This window comes from Ursus arctos, chromosome X (assembly GCF_023065955.2).
Source record: "Ursus arctos isolate Adak ecotype North America chromosome X, UrsArc2.0, whole genome shotgun sequence".
NCBI classification, from domain to species: Eukaryota; Metazoa; Chordata; class Mammalia; order Carnivora; family Ursidae; genus Ursus; species Ursus arctos.
The window spans coordinates 111,456,204-111,471,444 of NC_079873.1; the positions used below are offsets into that span (position 1 = coordinate 111,456,204).

Sequence of the window (15,241 nt, forward strand, 5' to 3'; positions counted from 1 at the left end):
GGCAGGAAATATGCTGAAATTAGTACATATGGTTAGATCATAATCATGTAAATGTGTTCCATGAGATATACACAATTAACACTACAGCAGAACCTCATCTAGATTTCAGATTTTAAAAAAAGAGTGCCTCGTGTATGTCAGTTTCTTGATTCACAACTTCACCTACATGGTAATACATGTACTGGGTTTCTTTAAAATTCATCTGTGATCTTGTTCTGAGTTCCCCTATAACATTCTTATGCTATCACATTGCTAATATCCTTTGCTTCGACCAAATTAATCTAGTCATTGTTCTTGGAAGAAATCAGTGCAACACTCCTAAGCTGCTATTTATGCCGCTCCCTTTGCTTATTTAGCAAGATGTTAAATAGGACTTTACATATAATCTTGTAATTTTTAAAACTGAAGATAGTGGATATCAAGTACCTATATATTGTAAAAAGAGTTGATGAACATGCCCTTATAGAACATTTGAGAGCTGGATATACTGCTCCTTAATTTTTATACCGTCACCCACCTCCATAGTGTATAAAAGAAGTCAAGACATTCAAAATAAATTATTCATGTAATGAAACAATTATTTCTTTGAAGATGGTTGTATGTGTAGTAGTAGGGAGTACTGTAACATTTCAGTACCCTTTGCCATAACCCATCTCCAGCCAAATGAAAAGGCCCAGCAAGCTCTGAATGATGTCATATGGCCAAAGTGGTATTAAAATTTTTGTTGTAACTTAACCCATGTTCCTTGGAATTTGGGGGAACACAGGGACTAGTGCCTAATTCTTCCCTGGCAAAGTTTAAAGCCTGCTCCTGAGAACTTTAGTAGAAAGAGCTCCCCTGAAAGCTAGTTGCACTCTCACCAAATTAAGACTTTCTTTGTCTAATGGGCCACGTAGACACTGTGAGCAGTAGAGAGGCTAAAATAATCTTGGCAGGAGAGGCTAGAATAATCTTGATAGGAGGGCTGTTTTCACCAGCACAAACTGGGGTTGGGGAATAGGAAGTAACAGTTGCAATGGAATGAGTGATGATGGAGTTTTTATTTTGATTGTACTGGACATTTAAATACCATCAAATGACGCTATTCTAAATAAACATACATGGCTGGAAAAAATATGGAATCCTCCATGATATTAAGAGGGCAGTGAAGGAAGATCTTACAGAGTTCATTTGAAAAAATGCAGTAATAAAGTTTGTTGTTTGTATCCCCACCATGTTCAGCCCATAACATAAATGGGTTACATATGGAAGGTCCTCCTGACTCCTTTTCTATTCTAAGCTTTTCTTTCTTTCAGGAAGCTTCTCCTGACCCCAGTCCTTGAAAATTTCCTTAGAATTCTTACTGTGTCAAATTATGTATACCATTCACATGACTCTTTGTCTATGCTGCCTGCTATGTTTTATTATTTACATGCTAGCATCCATACTCTGTTTCCTCAACTGAGTGGTAAGGCCAAATGAAGGGAAAAGGAACTACCATTTCTTAAGCACCTATTCTGTGCCAGGAACTTCATCTACTTTACCTTATCTAATTTTCACAGTAACCCCTAGCAGTGGGCATTATCTTCACTTGTTACAGTTCAGTGAATTCATATAATTTGGTTATTGAACCATCTGTACTTTCAAATAAACCTCAAGTCAATTTTCCTGAATTTTTCAGGTTGAACAATGTATTATCTGAAACATAACAAAATAAACATTATTTTAAAAAACCCAATGTATTATCTGAGTAGCTTATCTGTATCCTTTTCAAGAAATATACTTTTTTTCTTGTAATGGCTCTAACTTCCAAAACAGTTAAGTTTTAGAGATGATGGGAATCATTCTTGCATTGCTTCAGTTTTTTTTAATTGAAGCATAGTTGACATGTTACATTAGTTTCAGGTGTAGAACATAGTGATTCAACAAGTCTGTACATTATGCTATGTTCTCCACAAGTGTAACTACCATCTGTCACCATACAATGCTATTACATACCATTGTGTATTGATCCAGTTTTTAATAAGAATGGTTTTATATTACAGCATTTAAGTTATAACATTTACTCCATATGTAAGTTTTAGGTATATGTATTTTATCATTTTAATCTAAGAATATTTATTTTTAGTTAACTATGATATTATATGGGGGATAAAAATTCCTTTTACATATGCCTAATTGGGATCTATCAAGATGATATGGTTTTGATCTTTGTTCACTTGATATGACAAACAGAAGTTTCATGAATAAAAAATATATACCTCTCTGAAATAAATCCTACTGGCTCTTCTACTATAGCTGTGTGTTTGAATTGGTAGTATTTTATTCACTATGTGTATTTTGGGGTGCATAGGTAAGATTAAAGCAAAAAATATAATTTTGTATTGTGTTTCAAGGACATATTATTTTTCTAAAATGAACTGAAGAGTCACTTATATTCTTTTGTGTTCTATAATAGCATAAATTGATGATAATTAACTCTTCCATAATAATTTAGAAGAAATCACCTCTTACAAAATCTCAGAGTGGGTATCGTTTTTTAATGCAGTCCTTTTCCTTAAGTTTTCTATTTCTGAATACATTTGTATAACTGATTTTTTCTAAAATCATCCATTTCATCAAGACTTTCAACTTTATTAGTATAAAGTTGTGCATAACTACTTATAATTGTATGACCTCTATTATTTGTGGTTACATTTCTTTTGACACCTAAAAATATTTTATATATACATTTTCTCTCCTTTTTCTCTTGGTCAAGCTTGCCAGAAGTTGCTCTTTTTATTGATATTTTCACCTATCCTATGCTTTTTTGTTTTCAAATTCATTAACTTTCTATTTTATCTTTATTAATTCATCCTTCCTGCAACATTTGGTGCTTGTTTTTTATTGTTGCTTTAAATGCTTAGACCATGTAGCTCATTTTTAAAATTTTCTGTAATAATGAAATCAATTGACACTAATTATGTTTTACGGAACACTGTGAGTATTTATGGTTTGGCCAGTCATGTTTCAGTGAATACCACTTTAGGCACTTCTTAAAGGTTTGATGTGTAGTTTTCTCCCTGGATTTACTTTTAGAATCCTCCCTAATTAAAGTTATGATTTCCTCTTTGACTTAAGAAATAGTTTTGTAAAAATTTTTAAATCTAAATGCTTAAGGTCCAAAATTTTGGCCTTTCCTATTTCCAAATTGTAGAATTTATGAAGTTTCTGTATGGCATAATGCATAACAGTTCATTAAACTAATGTTTGTATACTAGAAAAGAATTTTACAATTAGATGGATAAATGGATAGATACATACATAAAACTTCCCATTAGCTGAATTATTTACACTCAATTCATCCATATCATTTGTATTTATCAATTTGACTTATCAAAGACAAAGCAAGTTGTGTAACACAGTCCAAGTATGATGGTATTTTATCGGTTTTTACTATCCATAAAAACTATTATTTTATATTTTGATGTAATATTATTGATTACATAAATGATTAGTATTGGTACACCTTCATTGTTCTGTGTGACTTTTAAATATAAAACATAATCTTATACCCATTGAATGCTTTTAAGTTTGTATTCACCTTTATCTCTCAGTAATATTAAAATATCTGCTTTCATTATGTTATGACTTCCATTATATTTTTGCCTAGTTATTTGTTTTTATCCTTTCTATGAAATCTGTGTTTTATGTGCTTCTCACTGTATTAGTCCATATAGGCTATTTTTTACAAAACTCAAAAATCTTTTTGTTAACAATAATACCTCATTTCTAACACAGTCCCTTGACCAGAACTACTATTCACAAGGTCTCATTTAGATGCAAGAGAAGAAGCTGAGGAATGTAGTTTTCCTGTGTTGCCAGGCAAATAGCATTGTTTCTGCCATAGTCTGTCCTTCTGGTTGCCAAATATCCATTTCACTCTCCTTCCCATAAAATTAAAAATGTTCATCTACTGCCTAATGAAGAAAAACCAAAGTCCCATCTGTGTAACGAATCCAGCTTAAATTTCAGAATCTCCAGGCTATGCCCAGTATTCTCCCTTAGGACTAGATGTGATTGTTTTCAGTTTGGTGACCTATGAACTAAAGAAGACAAGTTATCTGGCCACCACCACACATATCAAAAATAAAGTAGTGGAGCAAGTAAAAGGATATTAGAGGAAAGAAGGAAGGAAGCAACCCAGCAAAGGAAGGAAGGACTTTCCATTGACGAAAAGGAATAAAGGAATACATACCCATCAGTCACTAGTACCTAGCAAGGTTGAAATCCTGAAAATCAGGCATTATGAAGGCCCCCTAACCTGTGGAGGTAAGAAGTCTTGATTAAGGCCCAATTCTACTACTCACTGAGAGGGAATCCTTGTTGATTATTGCTGAGGCTGGGCTCTATCTTCTAGGAAGTTCTTTTACATTATCCTCCTTGGTCACATCTGAAATACATGGGAATGTGTCCTGTGACTCCACAGCTGTCTTAACTTGCTATAGTTCTTGAAAGATGAGACTGCAAGTTCTTCTAACTTTCCAATTATCAGAGACTGAAGGATTTTGATCTATTTGCTTCAAGTCTGTTCCATGTACCAGTAACCATACGAACAAGCATTTCCTACATATAATTCTCAACTCTGATTTATTTTGCATCCTTACACAAATAATATACACACACTCATCAAAACACTACATCAAAAACTAATGAAGTACTGTATGGTGACTAACATAATAAAAAAAAATAGTAGCTATCTTAAGGCTATTTGTAAAAATGAGTGGGAACCATACCTTTAATTTCATCATTGTCCTGGATCACTTTATTCAGCTGAGAAGTATCACTGAAATCTTATCCCTTCAACATTTTTTTTCATTCCCAATTCTCTTCCTAGTCAGCTTGCAAACTGACTGTATTCCGAGTTCATCTCTTTGGTATATTATCTTGCCAAATATTTGCGGGCAATACCCAGCAGCACACACTACAAAGTTTTTCAACCTTTTTCTCTAGGATTGCTGGCTAAGTATACATCTGATTATACCTCCAAGTTACTGAAGGTAATGACTTATTAAAAGATTTACACTGCATACAATACATTGTCATCTTTCTAGCCTCTTTTATCTGTTACCTTGCTTCCTGGCACCCAAACACGTATTTTAGGTTTTTGTTACAGTCGCACACCAAGACATCAATTTATGTATTAGTAAGTTAGGTTCGTACAATGGTAATAAGTGTCACATACTTCTTGCTCCTGAAAATTCCAATGCAAATGATCCTGACTGAGTGGTTCTCCTTTGGGTACAGATTCAGGGATCTAGGCTCCTTGAATTGGTTCACGCTCTAAAATGAAACTATTCTTATATTTTTCCTTAGAATAAATTCATTTTGATGCTTCTGTCATCCTGTTTGATGTTTTATGTTTTTTAAAAGATTTATTTATTTATTTGAGAGAGAAAGGGAGAGAAAGAGGGTGCACGAGGGGGAGGGGCAGCGGGAGACAGAATCTGAAGGAGACTCCACACTGAGCGTGGCGTCAGGGCCCATCACCAGGATGGATCTCCTGACCCTGAGATCAGGACCTGAGCCCAAACCAAGAGTCAGATGGTTAGCTGACTGTGCCACCCAGGCACCCCTTGATGCTTTATATATTTTTATAACTTGTTTGTCATTGACATATTTTCCTGTTTTATTAAATAAAATACCTTTCTCAGTTTATTTGGAAGGTATACATACACCCTGTTTTCATTCAGGAGGTTACGTTAATATTGAAATACATATTTGAACTTAATTATAATTATTTAACAATGAAGCCGTGTCTCTCATATCCTATCTGATGAGAGATTTATTCCTTGGCAACTTCTATTTATTCCCTATGAGATTTTATATTCAGATTATTACTTATTGTCACAGAAGTATCTTATAAAATCTATCATCTTTTAAGAGGTGTTTTTAGCATAGCTTTAGATTTTATTACCAAACTTAAATTATTTAGACTTAAGTCTATATCTTAACTGGCTTTAGTGCTCACAGCAAGTCTTTTCCTATAAACAACTCATCTCGAGTTCTTTGCTTTGATTATCTCCAGAGGAAACTGGAGCAAATCTTCAAGTTCTAGCAATTTGAGAGGAGGAGTATACTTCTGGGAGTTATGTAGGTGGCATTCTTTCTGCACCCTTGGATATCTGAGAAAGTGTTGTTGTTGCTAAGTTCCCATAAGTGCCACCTTGACTATGTATATAATTTCTCATTCATAAAATCTTTTCTCTCAGCCTTCTGTAGAACTAGTTCCTCTAGTGTGTAAAACAATGCAGAAAAGAAAAAGAAGAAAAAGCAACTGAATTTGATCATTTACCATCAAATTGTTCTTTCTACTAAGTTGCTTATAAGGACAAAGAAAAACTTTGAAATGAAAGGATTTTTCCAAAACAAATCAAAATCTTGGTTATTTTTCATTATTTGCCATTGCATGGTACACGGTTTTATTAATGATAATTGGGTCTTTTTCACCTCAAGATTTCCTTTCATACTTTTTTGATCATTAATTTCATTAATAATTTTAATATTTGTTCTTCCTTCTGGAATTCAGATTATGTATAATTTAGATTTCCATAATCTATTCTCTGTGTCTCTTAGAGGTTATTTTATTATTTTAATGTCTTCATTCTTTTCTTCAGGGTTCTGGTAAAATATAATAAATTTGTATTTTACTTCAGTGATTTGATTATGCATCAATCTGGTTTATGCTTCCCTCGTGGTATATTTTTATTTGACAATTGTGAATTTTCATTTCTGGAAAATTGTTCGTAATTTCACATTTTCCCCTTATGGTTGGTTATTCTTAGTTCATAAATGCCGTGTACTCTGAAATGTTATTAAGAACACAAAACCTATTTTTACTTTGGATCTTTATTACTTCAAATATTCTACTTATAAAAATTATAGAACATTACAGAAAAAGTCCTTAGACATGTTCCTATCGCTACCATAAATTTTTGTGTGTATCTTACCAGTCATAATTTTTACTACATATAGAGCTGTATATTATATCTTATAAAAGTTACATGAATGCTTTAATTTTTATATTATTGTATACTTGATTTTCTCTATCTACAGTCTGTTTATGAAAACTATGTTGTTATATATTGTTCATTCATATTTAATTCTACAGTCTCCCATTGTAAGAATGTACCATAATATATTTGTCCTTTTGTCTGTTGTTGGGCATGTAATGCCACTTCATGCTATTATAATTATTCAGTGAGCATTCTTTTTTTTTTTTTTTTTTTACTTTTGTTCTCTTTAACCAACACCTATTAATGCTACTATGGACAACAGCCTCTGCTAGATACTCTACTTATACAAGGATATCTCATTTTTTTCAAGTTTTTAATCACCCAGTGCTCGTCACAACAAGTGCATTCCTTAATCCCCATTGCCTATTTCACCCATCCCTCACCCACCTCCCCTCTGGTAACCATCAGTTTGTTTTCTAGAGTTAAGAGTCTGTTTATTGGTTTGTCTCTCTCTTTTCTTCCCATTGCTCATTTGTTTTGTTTCTTAAATTCCACATATGAGTGAAATCCTATGGTATTTGTCTTTCTCTGACTCACTTGTTTCACTTAGCATTATTCTCTTTTGCTCCGTCCATGTTGCTGCAAATGGCAAAATTTTATTCTTTTTTATGGCTGAATAATATTCCATTTATATAGCCATATCCATCCCACATCTTCTTTATCCATTCATCAATCGATGGGTACTTGAGCTGCTTCCATAATTTGGCATTGTAGATAATGCCGCTATCAACATAGGGGTGCAAGTATCCCTTTGAATTAGTATTTTTGTATTCTCTAGGTAAATACCCAGCAGGGTGATTGCTGGATTGGATTGCTGGATTGTCGGATAGTTCTATTTGTAACTTTTTGAGGAAACTCCATAGTGTTTTCCACAGTGGCTGCACCAGTATGCATTCCCACCAATTGTGCAAGAGGGTTCCTTTTTTTCTATATCCTTGCCCAAACTTGATGTTTCATGTGTTGCTGATTTTAGCCATTCTGACTCGTGCAAGGTGATACTACATTGTAGTTTTCATTTGCATTTACCTGATGGTAAGTGATGATGAGCATCTTTTCATGTGGCCATTGGCCATCTATTTGTCTTCTTTGGAAAAATGTCTGTTCATGTCTTCTGCACATTTCTTGAATAGATTATTTGTTCTCTGGGTGTTGAGCTTGATAAGTTTTTTATAGATTTTGGATACTAACCCTTTATCCAATGTCATTTGTAAATATCTTCTCCCATTCTATACATTGTCTTTTAGTTTTGTCGTCTGTTTCCTTTCCTATGCAGAAGCTTTTTATTTTGATGTAGTCCCAATAGTTTATTTTTGCTTTTGTTTTCCTTGCCTCAAGGGACCTATATAGAAAATAGCTGTTGTGGCTGATGTCAAAGAGGTTACTGCCTGTGTTTTCCTCTAGGATTTTAATGGTTTCCTGTCCCACATTAAGGTCCTTCATCCATTTTGAATTTATTTTTGTGTATGGTGTAAGAAAGTGGTCTGGTTTCATTCTTTTGCATGTCACTGTCCAGTTTGCCCAACACCATTTATTATGGAGACCATCTTTTTCCCGTTGGATATTCTTTCCTGCTTTGTCAAAGGTTGACTGAAAAATAAAATTAATTGACTACATAATTGCGGGCTCATTTCTGGTTTTTCAAGGCTGTTCTATTGATCTATGTGTATATTTTTATGCCAGTACCATACTGTTTTGATTACTATAGCTTTGTAATAAAACTTGAAGTCCAGAATTGTGATGCCTCCAGCTTTGCTTTTCTTTTTCAAGATTGCTTTGGCTATTCAGGGTCTTTTATGGTCCCATAAACATTTTAGGATTGTTTGTTCTAGTTCTGTGACAAATGCCGTTGGTATTTTGATGGGGATTGTATTAAATGTGTAGATTGTTTTGGGTACTACAGACATGTTAAAAATATTTGTTCTTCCAATCCATGAGCATGGAATGTCTTTCCATTTCTTTGTGTCATCTTCAATTTCTTTCATTGGTATTTTATAGTTTTCAGAGTACACGTCTTTTACCTCTTTTATTAAGTTTATTCCTAGGTATATTATTGTTTTTGGTGCAATTGTAAATGGGATTATTTTCTTAATGTCACTTTCTGCTGCTTCATTATTGTTGTGTAGAAATGCAATAGATTGCTGTACATTAATTTTGTATCCTGTGACATTATTGACTTCATTTATCAGTTCTAGCAGTTTTTTTAATGGAGTCTTTCTGGATTTCTATATAGAGTATCACGTCATCTGCAAATAGGGAAAATTTTACTTCTTCCTTACCAATTTGGATGCCCTTTATTTACTTCTGTTGTCAGATTGCTGTCGCTAGGAATTCTAGTACTACTACACTAGTACTAAATAGAAGTGAGAGTGGAAATCTTTGTCTTGTTCCTGACCTTAGGAGAAAGTCCCTCAGTTTTTCCCCATTAAAGATGATATTAGCTGTAGGTTTTTCCATATATAGCCTTTATTATGTTGAGGTATGTTCCCTCTAAACCTACTTTGCTAAGGGTTTTAATCATGAATGGATGTTGTACTTTGTCAAATGCTTTTTCTCCATCTATTGGAATGATCATATGGTTTTTATCCTTTCCTTTATTGATGTGATAAATCATGTTGATTGATTTGTGAATATCGAGCCACGCTTGCAGCCTAGGAATAAATCCCGCTTGATCGTGGTGAGTGATTTTTTTTAATGTATTGTTGAATTTGGTTTGCTAGTATTTTGTTGAGGATTTTTGCATCTATATTCACTAGAGATATTGTCCCCTGGTTCTCTTTTCTTAGTGGAGTCTTTATCTGGTTTTGATATGGGGGTAATGCTGGCCTTATAGAATGAATTTGACAGCTTTCCTTCCTTTTCAATTTTTTTAGAATTGTTTTGGAAGACTGGGTATTAACTCTTCTTTAATTTTTAATTTTTTTAAGATTTTATTTATTTGACAGAGAGAGACACAGCAAGAGAGGGAACACAAGCAGGGGGAGTGGGAGAGGAAGAAGCAGGCTTCCCACTGAGCAGGGAGCCCGATGTGGGGCTTGATCCCAGGACCCTGGGATCATGACCTGAGCCTAAAGCAAACACTTAACAACTGAGCCACCCAGGCGCCCCTTAACTCTTCTTTTAATGTTTGGTAGAATTCGCCTGTGAAGCCATCTTGCCCTGGACTTTGGTTTGTTTGGAGGTTTTGTTTTGTTTTGTTTTTTTCCCACAATACTAATTTTATTAGAAATAATTACAGCATTGACAGCTACAGGATTGATTTTATTCTTCATTTTATTTGAAGCAACATTAGTCCCAACCCTAAGTATTATTACCTGCTGGGGAAATCAGACAGAACAATAAAATACAGTCATTTGTTTCTTATTTTATATACTAGAATCACTTCCACTTCTCATTGTACTAATTTTTATCAAAAATCTTATAGGTTCATTACATTTTCTAATAATTCAATACTGAACTCAAAAATTTCCAATTCTTGATCTAATAGTTCCCTATTACTGCCATGCATAAAAGCATTTCCAGTAAAATGGCTATACCTTTGATCACCAAAAACACATGTAGAAGCCCCCTGTGTACTACTCAAACTAGGCAGCTATGTCTTATCACAAATTATGACACTAAATCCCTTGACATATTACATGGTACATCATTTCTTCATACTCTCTTTATGAGGAAGAATCATCGCAAGCTCCAAACAAATTAAAAATCACTCATCACATATTCCTCCATGAGCCACATAGCACTATTCATTGTAGCCATTCTTTTTCTAACACCACAAGGTTATATAGAAGCTTCAGCTCCTGGGAGTTTTTTAATTACCAATTCTTTGCTGGTAATCATCTGTTCAAATTTTCTATTTCTTCCCATTTCATTTTTGATAGGTTATGTGTTTCTAGGAATTTATCCATTTGTTCTAAGTTGCCCAATTTGTTCACATATAGTTTTGGATAATAATCTCTTATACTTGTTTATATTTCTGTTGTGTTTGTTATTTCTCCTTTCCCACTTGTGATTTTATTAATTTGGATCCTTTCTCTTCTTTTCTTGATGATTCTGGCTTGAGATTTATCAATTTTACTGATATTTTCCCCAAAGAACCAGCTCCTGGTTTCATTGATCTGTTCTGTTGTTGTTGTTGTTGTTTTAGTTTCAATATCATTTGTTCTTGCTCTAATCTTTATTATTTCCTTCCTTCTGCTTGTTTTAGTTTTTGTTTGTTCTTTTTCTATTTCTTTTAGGTGTAAGGTTAGGTTGTTTAAGATATTTCTTGCTTCTTGAGGTAAGTGTGTATTGTTATGAAGTTCCTTCTTAAAACCCGTTTTTGCTGTATACCAAAGGTTTTGAACCATTGTTTTCATTTTTATTTGTTTCCATGTACTTTTGTATTTTTTCTTTTATTTCCTGGTTGATTCATTCATTGTTTAGTAGCCTATTATTTAACTTCCATGTATTTGTGGTCTTTCCAGATTTTTTCTTATGGTTGACTTCTAGTTTCATAGCATTTTGGTCAGAAAAGATGCATGGCATGATCTTTTAAAATTTGTTGAAGCTTGTTTGGTGGCCTAGTATGTGATCTGTTCTGGAAAATGTTCCATGTGCACTTGAAAAGAATGTGTATTCTGCTGTTTTAGGTTGTAATGTTCTGAATATATGTGTTAAATCCATTTGATCCAGCATGTCATTCAAAATCATTGTTTCCTCCTTGATTTTCTGCTTAGATGATCTGTCCATTGATGTGAGTGCAGTGCTAAAGTCTGCTACTATTATTGTATTATTATTGATTAGTTCCTTTATGTTTGTTTTAACTGTTTTATGTATTTGGGTGTTCCCATGTTCGGTACATAAATATTTATAATTGTTATATCTTCTTTTTGGATTGTCCTCTTTATTATTATATAGTGTCCTTCTTTGTCTCTTGTTACAGTCTGTTTTAGTCTATTCTGTCCAATATAAATATTGCTTCTCTGGCTTTCTTTTGACATCCACTAGCAATGGATGCAATGTTTCTCCACCCTAACTTTCAATCTGCAGGTGTCTTTAGGTCTAAAATGACTCTCTTGTAGGCAGCATATACATGGGTTTTGTTTTTTTATCCAGTCTATCACTGTATGTATTTTGATTGGAGTATTTAGTTCACTTACATTCAAAGTAATTATTTTTGTTAAATTCAATTAGCCAACATACTCATATTCAATTAGCCATCATTAGTTTCAGATGTAGTATTCAATAATTCATCAGTTAGTAATTATTGATAAATATGTATCTACTGCCACTGTTTTACTTGTGGTTGTTTCTGAAGATTTTCTCTGATTCTTTCTTGTCTGTCTTTCATGATTTGCTGGTATTCTTTAGTGATTTATTTGGATTTGTTTCTCTTTATTGTTTGCATATTAGTGGTTTTTCATTTGTGATTACCATTAGGTTTGTACATAAAATCTTCTGCACATAGCAGTCTATATTAAGTTGGTCATTTAAGTTTGAACCTATTCTTTACTTCTCTCCTCCCCCATATTTTAGGTATATGGTGTCATATTTTACATCCTTTTATTTTGTGAGTTCCTTGACTGACTTTTTACAGAAATATTCCATTTTTAGTGCTTTTGTGTTTCCTACCTTCATGCTGTCACTTTTGGTCTTTCCTTTCCACTTGAAGAGTCCCCTTTAAGATTTCTTGCAGGGCTGTTTTAGTGGTCATGAACTCCTTTAGTTTTTGTCTGTCTGGGAAACTCTGTCTCTCCTTCTATCCTGAATGATAGCCTTGCTGGATAGAGTATTCTTGGCTGCTCATTTTTCCCATTCAGCATTTTGAATATATCATGCCACTCCTTTCTGGCTTGGAAAATTTCTGTGGAAAGATCCACTGATAGCCTTATGGGGTTTCCTTTCTATGTACCTGACTTCTTTTATCTTGCTGCTTTTAATATTTTTTTTCTTTATCACTCTATTTTGCTATTTTAATTACTTGGTGTGGCTCTGCTTTTGTTGATTTTGTTGGGAGTTCTCTGTGCCTCCTGGATCAGGATATCTGTTTCCTTCTGCAGATTAGGGAAGTTTTCAGCTATTATTTCTTCAAGTAAATTCTCTGTCCCCTTTTCTCTCTCTTCTTCTGAGACTGCTATAATATGAGTGTTATTATGTTTGATGAAGTCACTGAGTTACCTAATTCTAATCTCATTTTGCATAATTCTTTTTTTCTCTCTTTTTCTCAACTTGATTACTTTCTATTACTCTGTCTTCTAGGTCATTAAGTCATTCCTGTGCTTTTTCCAGCCTACTGTTCATACCATCAAGTATGTTTCTTATTTATTGGACCCTTTATCTATGCTATGTTATTCCTTATCTCTTTTTTAATGGTCTCATGATGTCCTCCACTCTTTTCTTAACTCCATCGAATATCTTTATGATTATTGCTTTAAATTCCCCTTCAAGCATGTTACATATATCTGTTTTGTTAGATCTCCGGCCATGACCTTGTCATGTTCTTTCATTTGGGACAAATTCCTCTGTTTTCTCCTCTTATCTAAATCTCTGTGCCTGTTTCACTCTGTTAGGAAAGACAGCTACATCTCCTGTTCTTGAGGGTAGTATCTTTATGAAGAAGAGGTCCTGTGGTGCCCTGCTGTGTAGTGTTCCCTGTTCCCCAGGACCTGGCACTCAGGGAGGGTCTCCAATGTGCGCTGCATGTGCTCTGCTGTTGTGTCCTGGCCACTTAATCCATCAGGCCAGTCATCTGCAGAGTCTCTCTTTACCTGTTTAGGGCAGTGTTTGGTCCCTGGCCTGAATGTGGTAAGGTGTGCTCTGGTCTGTTTGTGGAATGAAACCTGTTGCCACCACCACCGGAATCAAGGCTTCACAAAACTCAAGCATTAAGAAACATGATGTTGGCAGGGGTTTGTGCCAGTCCTCTGGGGAAGCACAGATCTGGGACTGAGGCAAGTGTGATTGGGAAAGGCAGTTTCACAGGAGCTCAGGGAGTGGGGCTTGGCGTAAGCAAGTTAGATAGTGAGTATAGGCGCTGTGCTGGTTTCCACAGGTGGCTCTGTGTTTATGCTGAGGAGTAGAGGAAGGAAATGGCTCTTGCCAGTTCCTTGGTTCCCAGAGGGGTCTCTCATGAATGCTGACTCTCTGAGGCATGCTCTGAGATGAGCAGCTAACCTCCCCACTGTGTGCTCCAGGTGCTCTGCAGATCACTTTTTCCTTGCTGTATGTCTGTGGGCTGTTTGTCTGCCTTCTCTCCAAGAGCAGCACAGTGCCCTCCCAGGCTGTATTCCTGCCAAACCCATTGACCTTTAAAACTCCATGCTTTAAGCCCCAGAACTCATGAAATTCAACCTCTCACTGTCCAAGCCAGTTGCTAGGGGGATTCATTTTCCCTGTGCACTCCCTTGTGTGCTAGTCTTTCTCTGGCTCTTCTCTAAGATTATAGCTCCCTCCCCGCTGCAGGGACCACAATCCGTTTCTCTCCCAAACCCCTCTCCACACTTCCTACCTTCTTCAAAGTGGCCTCTTCTCTACCTTTAGTTGTGGAGTTTGTTCTGCCAGTCTTCAGATTGATTTCCGGGGTATTTAGGATAATTTAATAGTTATCTGGTAGTATTCATTAGATGAGGCACACCTAGGGTCTGCCTGTGCTGCCACCATCTTCCTTTCTGACCTCTTTATTTTGTGTGTGTGATTTTTTTAATTTAAATCCAATGAGCCAACATATAGTATATCTCCAGTTTTTGATGTAGTTTTCAATGATTCATTAGCTGCCTACAACACCCAGTACTCATCACATCATGTGCCCTCCTTAATGCCCATCACCCAGTTTACCCCATCCCCCCATCCCCTCCCTTCTCTAACCTTCAGTTTGTTTCCTGGAGTCAAGAGTCTCATGGTTTGTCTCCCTCTCTGATTTCTTCCCATTCAGTTTTCCCTCCCTTCCCCTATGGTCCTCTGCTCTATTCCTCCCTGATCTCTTTATACCTGCTTTTAAATTTCACTGATTTCTGCACTAATTTTTATTGTTAATTTTATTCTGCCTGTGTTAGGCTTTAATTACTTTTCTTTCTTTAGTTTCCTAAGGTGGAAATTTAGCTTATTGATTTTAGAACTTTTGTCTTTAATACATTTGCTTAATGCTATAAATTTCTCTCCATTCCCATAGTCTATAAATTTTGATAAGATGCCCTTTACTTAGCTTAAAATATTCTTAACTTTCTCTTGAA

At 34.9% G+C, this 15,241-nt stretch overlaps 1 long non-coding RNA gene across 2 annotated transcripts in view; it reads left to right on the forward strand.

Annotated features, from left to right (window-relative positions):
- Positions 1-15,241, forward strand: part of LOC123002287 (uncharacterized) — a 1,175,027-nt gene that overhangs the window by 1,007,130 nt on the left and 152,656 nt on the right. The window lies entirely within an intron of this gene.